Source organism: Coturnix japonica, chromosome 5, assembly GCF_054131305.1.
Source record: "Coturnix japonica strain WE chromosome 5, WE-NBRP24, whole genome shotgun sequence".
NCBI lineage: Eukaryota > Metazoa > Chordata > Aves > Galliformes > Phasianidae > Coturnix > Coturnix japonica.
Window position 1 is genome coordinate 7552991 of NC_140667.1, and position 7211 is coordinate 7560201.

At 39.8% G+C, this 7211-nt stretch overlaps 1 protein-coding gene across 1 annotated transcript in view; it reads right to left on the minus strand.

The window, feature by feature from the left end:
* Positions 1 to 6949, minus strand: part of EHF (ETS homologous factor) — a 32689-nt gene extending 25740 nt beyond the window's left edge. Inside the window, exons 1-2 of the mRNA XM_015863598.3 lie at positions 6816 to 6949; positions 4696 to 4918 (exon numbers count right to left, since the gene is read on the minus strand). The gene's annotated coding sequence lies outside the window, so the exon portion shown is untranslated. The remainder of the gene's footprint in view (positions 1 to 4695; positions 4919 to 6815) is intronic.
* Between the last annotated feature and the right edge of the window lie 262 nt (positions 6950 to 7211).

The following is a 7211-nucleotide window of genomic DNA, read 5'->3' on the forward strand; positions in this document are numbered from 1 at the left end:
TAAATTAGTTACTGCTCACTGTAAGGTGAAAGAGAGAACCCAGAACCGCTTTGAAACATATATATGTATGTACATATTTTTTATGATGGTGGCACCAGAGATCTGGTCAACAGAGTATAATTTTACACATAGAAGCCCAATTATTACAGACCTATGGCGGCTCAAGAAGCTTTTCTGGCTACAAATGATTGTGGACATAGGAAATAACTTAAGAGAATACATCACTATTTTTTCCCTCTCTGATAGGCAGGATTTTTTATTTTATTCTTCATGTTTGCAGATCCTCCAAATAGAGTGGCTTTCTTTTCACCACTGCAAAGCAATTCCTTTTCATTGCCCAATCTCTTTGGTCCATGACCAGTGGTTACCCAGCCCCAGCTAGCTGTTTTTTCTCCTAGCTCTCATACTCTTCCCCATGGAGCACATTTCACAAGATCACCAAAGGAATAGCTAACGATAACCATGTGCAATGTCAGCTTTTGGAAAGGGAGCCTCTGAGGGATATGGAGGCACGCAAAGTGCCAAGTGCCAGTTGGTTGCTCCACTGGCTACATGACTCCTTGTTTACTCATTCTCACCCATCTATAGGGCAATGACCAACAAATGTCCCAAGCATTTTCGGCATTCAGTGAGGGATTTGCTGTAAGCTGCACCCCTAATAAAGCTCAAAACATCTATCATACTAAGAAAAGACAGGTAACTTCTCCAGAAACCAAATTAATCCTTACTCTTCCACATGCCGCCTGTATGAACAAATACTTCATCGTTTACTCTTTCTATCAGTTGTTTTACTCATGAATTTTGCAGTGTCCCTGCTTAATCAGAGGCTGAAGTACACACAAACTGCAGCATGGGCTGAAAGCGGCACCAGGAGAAGGAGCAGCAGACACCCGAGGTACCTTTAAGGTTGGCTATCTAATCTTTAAGGTTGACCGAAGCCAGTGGGTTTGCTGAAGATAGTGCTGAACATTTTTTGTGCGCTTACCATTAGGAAGAGAACTCCATGAGTTTATGCTTAAAAGTTCAGCAATATCTAAGCTGCCAGACTGGACAAAAGACTCAATGAAACATCACAAACTGCGCAAGCTACAGAAATTGTTAGCATTTCTGTTCATTTCCTCATATGCAACAATGCCTTTATATTTGATTCTACCACATGCTAACACCATGTGTCATTAGCAATGACGACAATTAAGTTTGTGACCCTTTTCTTTTTATGTGCTGTTTACCGCAGGAACACCTAGTCCTCAGCAAGAATACCTCCTTCACAACTGCAAGAAGGCTTATGAGAAAGAGAGCACTGTAAGACCACCGGAGATCCCATAGAGGGTGGTCACACTACAGTCAAAACAAGACAGGGTCATCCAACTATTTGTAGTTTCGTCTCAACACTGACCAATTTTTAAGCCAGTTAGCTCTGTCTCACTGTCCTGGGACCACGGGCTGTTGCTCCAGTTCATGGAGGTGGCACTGGCTGTACTGCAGATAGAGCTTAGACAATTCTGTGTGAATTGAAGCACATCAACAGCAATAAAAAACATGTAACTAGACTCCACAAAGCAAACCCAGATAATGCTGCCATCAGTGGAAAATTTGCTGGGAGAAGATTGAATGATTTGGTGCCAACATTAAGTTAGACAGAGTAAGCAAGGGGTGAGCAAAGGAATAACAGTAAGCACTGATTCTGGAAAGGTGTCACGAACAGTTCTCCGAGCACACAGCTGCGAAGTCATCTACCCTCCTTTTTAAGAGCTGATCATATATACTTCTTCAGTAGGTGTACAAGTTAACCGTCCTAGATTTTTATTTTTGTTTGATTTGCTGTGGGAGAGGCAACTACAGACTAACACAACAGTCCTGTCTGGACAGAGACGCACCTATAGAAATCCTTCATTTTCCTCTCTAATCTCTCTTCATCTGTGTCTCCGGATGAATTTTCCTTTTTAGTTTGATCTCTCTCCATCGCAATTTGTTACCTCGCACCTCCCAGACAGAACAAGTACTGATTTTAACAGTAAAACTAGTTGGTAATGAAAAGAAGTGAAGTAAGTTCAGTTGGAGCCAAATTATTTAACTTTGCCTTAGTCCAGCTCTCCAACAGTTTTTACCACGTCTGAAAACTCATAAGAACTTGAGAATATCTGAAGTAATATGACATTGTTGTGGCAATACCACAAGCAAACAATGACAAGCAAATATTTCCCATGTTAAAAAGACCACATTCTATTAACTGAGCTCACCCTGACTGGGATAATAAGAATTGCTACCGCCTTACAAACTGCTAAGTAGTGTTACCTAATTTATGCTGGTGAAGAAGCACAATTCTGCTCTGATACGGGTTTATTTAATACTGTAAGTTGGGAAAAATATACTCTTATTTTCTTGTGGGATTTATAATTGCTACTATGACTAGAAAAATAAAAACAAAATGCAAGCAAACTACATCAGCACTATTAATGGTAACATCGTCTCTGCAGGTAGGACCGACATACAGAGGTGAGAAGGGGGCCTGGAGGACAATGACTCTACAAAGTCTCAATCATACTTTATAAACTTCTGATCCAGAACTTTAAGAATTCCACCTTCTGGGGGGGAAAAAACAAAATCACTTACGGTGGCAGAAACACAGATATATTGACTCATATTTTTTATGTGCTGGGCTTTGCTGCTCCTACCGCTCGTGACCACTCCTGACATCCGACTTTTACAGAGGAAGTTGAAAAATTAAAGGGAATCAGCAAAGAGATGAAAGGACAGAAAAACCAACAGTGGAACTAGCCAAGATTTTTCCATGAGATGGAGGAGTCTATGGAACTCAACACATTTGTCAAAGACAAGACTGATGGTGGACCTGTTCACAGCTACAAACAGCTACCACTGTAAGGAAACAGAAATTTGTGACTCAGGGGAATTCTGTGTTGGCTATCAGAAGATAACAAAACCCAGTGGCTGAATGTTGAAGTTAGACCACGTCAGACTGAAAATGAGAGAAAATATTTTTAGAGGAACAGTATTTAAGCAGTTAATTTAAAAGTTCTGGTGAATTTCCCATTGTTGGACGTATGGGCTTTTTTTTTAAGTTTGGAAGTTTTCTAAAAAGATGAACTCTACTTCAAGCCCTCTAACTCTGAAAAATTCTGGGAAATCCTGCTGTTATCACTACAATCACTTCTGGTTTTAAAACCCGTAAGGGCTAAGAATTAAACTGCCATTAACTGTGATATTTGTTGGTAAAGTACCTTAATACTGCTGTTTTTCTAGTTTTAATTGCAACTGTTCTCTCTGGTTTCTATATTTGCATTAAATGTAAACCTGCTCTGTTTTTCAACTCTGGTACTTTCTACAGTGCAAAAACGGATGTCAGAAAAGTGGCTTAAATTGCTACCCACAAATTTGCTATCAAAACAATGCTTAAAGGAGTGCTTTTTATTATTACTATCCCTCTCAAATTTTCACAAATTACAGGAAATGCTGGTACAAGATAGCTATGCTTAATGCAGTGACAAGAGTACAAGTAAAATCAGTCAGTGAGACTTTTACCTCAAGGTTCATTCCGATCTTAACAAACCAGTTTTATTTCAGAAATGAACATGAAAAAAAAAAAAAGGATAGTTGGATGTAACTTAGAAGAAAAGGTGATATATGTTTAGATGCAGTAATCTTACTACGGATAAGTAACTCTAAAATATATATACACAAGAGCACCCGCTTAAAATGTCTCATGGGATGAAACACAAATATTCAGCATAATGCCCATCACATATATTTTACACAATCATTGTAGATTTTGAGCAACTCTTTCCTTACACGCACTTCTACCATTCCTTAAACAGAATTTTTAAAGTATCTTTCTTGCTGTGTCTATACCTTAAGGGGCCAATTCAGGCTCTATTCAAATAAAATTACCATTGGAAGAGAAACAAATTAAACAAGCAAAGACACTGCAGGCCTCCGTTCAAACTGTATTTACCTATTCAGTACTTGAGCTCCCTTCTCTGGGGTGATTTAACTCAGAAGGGACTGAGAGCGACAATCCCCCCCTCACTGCTGGAGTTGCCAAGAGACTGCCTTGAGGACAGAGTTGGACCAAGTTATAAATTCTTTCAGTATTTGTCTGTCATCAGTACAATCACCATCAATACCTCCTCCCAAACCACAGCAGAAACACCATCCCAGTGAAGGGTGTCTCTGGTATAACTCTCTAAGACTAGTGATAATGTCTACCTATTTGCCCCTTGCCTTACTGAACAGATGACCTCTCTGGGAACAACGGCAGCAGACTGTTGACCCACAGAATTATTATTCTTAGAGATATCATAGTAACAAGGGTCCTCACAACCTTTGAGTAATTCTGAGGAAACCAGCGGCTCAAGCGTGAGGTCAGTGACACTCTGCCTGAGTAGAGGTGTAGGAGATCTGTCCCCAATCAAACATAAACACAACAAGATTATTTTAACATAAGAAAAGGTGCAAGTTCAAAATAGGTAAAAATAGAAGTATATACTGTAATGTTAAAAAAAAAAAAAAAAAAAAAAGCCTTTTGATCTAACAAGCCTAGCTCCTGTTCCAGACTGGGAAGGGAGGGGCTCGGTAGGGTGGGCATGAGTCCAGCAGACAGCTCTTTTTTTTTTTTTTTTCTTCCATTGGTGTTAATTTAAAGGAAGCATATAAAAAATAATAACCCAAACACCTTACCTCATTTAGCTGCAGATTCTGGAGTGGAAATCCTTAACTGAGGCAATGGGAAGACAGTCTGAAGAATGGTAGGTTGGGTAAACACAGCTACTAGGTTATCTCTCCTAAAGACTCCCAGGAGTGAAGATAAATGGATGTGATATTAATTTTAAAACATTTTGCTGAACACTCAGGCAGCCAATGGGGGAATTCCTTAGGTCACTTCCTGTTCATTTGATTGGGTCTGCAACGACAACAACCAAGACGAGGTTGGGTACATTTGCATAAGGCCAGCTCAGTCCTCAGTATTCAAAGAGAACAGGTCTAACCAGGTTACACGTGTGGCTCCAGAACAAAAGAGAAACCTGGTAATGGATGAGGGATTGATTTCTTTGTAGTTGTTTTTTTAAGACCATCCCTTTTTTTTTTTTTTTTTTTTTAAAGGAGGTTATTTCAGGTAGATAGGGAGATTATAATTAGAATGAGGAGAAGTGAAAAGCAGGTATGTCCTAACTTAAACTTAGTCTGGAAATAACATTAGAAGATGCATGGTAGAAAATAGCCCTGCTCCGCCGGGCAGATGGATTGGACAAGCCAATATTATGGACTTGATTCATTCTTACACTTTGAGCTTCCTGTGAAATGAATGAGTCTCCATCGGGGGGAGTCTCTTGTTCTTCCAGCTTCTCTGGGTATGCAAGAGGAAAATAATAAAAAAAAGAAAGGACAGAAAAAATTACAAGCAAAATCTTTATGCATAAATAGGGATGAGTATGAAAAAAATAACTATATGAAGATCACTAGGGGGGGGAAATTGCAGGTGAGCGTCTGGTTTTACATTTATCTGCTTTAAGCTTCTTGATTCTTAGGGTTTTGACCAGCAAGGGAGAGATAAAACTTTTCTTAAGGCACTCCAGAGACCATAGGAGTCAGGCAAAATCTTTTTCTTTGCTCCTACAAGCCACAGGGAGGGCACTGGATTAGAGCCTTTCACTAATCCAGTCCTGACTTCAACTCTTGGCTGAGATGAAAAGCACAGAAAGGCTGTTTCCTTGTGAAATACCTGATCTCTACAGACACTTCTGAGAATCTGGTCTTGATCACGTGTGAATTACTTCAGCTTGCAATCAGCAACCTGAGCAAGAAATGAGGTACCTAGAATATGAATCCTCATCTATCTTTTTTTTTTTTTTAAACATAATTTACTGACATAGGAAAGTTTCAAGGTTTCAAAGTTTGCATGCATAAGAATTGCTGAATATTTTTATTCCATGGTTCTTCAATTGTCTATACAAAATGAATTTTCCAGCTACTTTTCACTTTTGGTTCCAGGGCTCATCATAAATTACCCTATGAGCAGAGACCAACAAGCACTCTTGGTGCTAGATTCACACACCACAGGGAGTGAATAGTCCTTCACATTCAGAGATACTATTAATTATTAAGCAGGACCATTGTCAGTGTAGAGGAAATATTTCAGCCATGTTACTTATTCTGAATCTGATTTGAAGATTAATAGTGGATCTCATTCTTGAGGAATGTCACCTTTGCTTTTATCATCCACACCAATGATATTAAAACCTAAGTTGGATTTGTTCAAACTAATACTGCATGCCTGAACACAAGCGATGTCTGAGAAGATCCCATTGGTTTTCACCCGAGGTAAAGTCAAGTTCCACAGCTGCAACTCTTGATTCTCACTTATAAAAGAAAGCTGACCCTGAGGAAGAAGGCAGCTGTAAATTTCCATCTTGGGGAGCAGTACCATCTTGGAATTAAAACACCAAAGGCTAAGGATGTCAATGAAAACAGCTAGGCAACTGTTCAGAAGTCTTCACAAGTAGGTCAAGTATCTGTGAGGTTTCTCTAAGCATTCATGTCACTGAGTCTAAGTATTTGCATACCAGTTCATCCCATGAGTGAGCATTCATACTAAAGCTTTCATCATTAAATAATGTCTTATCATCGTATCATCATATGAGTGATCAATCCACAGCAGGAGAACAGGAAAAAGTTAAGAAGCAAGCAAAGAATAAGAAAGTAATAAAGAGCAATCCCTTCCCTGGAATGACACCTTTAACAAGGAACCCACCATATCTTACACCACCCCACCGAGTAAACGCGGAAGATGAATGTCTCACCACAAGCTGCAGCAGTATCACAGAAGATATGACCACAGGATCTCAACATAGCTACAGATACCAGGTTTTTCCTTCTCTAAGTAAGGGCACAAGCAAAAGTGGCAGAACTTAGATTCAAATACGGTACTTAGACTGGTATGTCACTTTCTGTGTGTGTGGCTGCAAGCCTTTTCTGTCTCAGCTCCCAAGGGCAGAGACAGCTCTGGTTGCTAAGGCCCAGAATACTTCCAGACAGACAAAAAAGCACATTGTACCAACAGGTCTGGGCAAGGTGAGGCTAACTTGGCCGGCATACCAGCATGCATTATTTAGTAGTGTTCTATTTTCAAAGGCAGGGTGCCACACAGGGTGGTGGCTTCTTAAATTTACTGCCCTACCAGGCCAGCTATGCTGCCC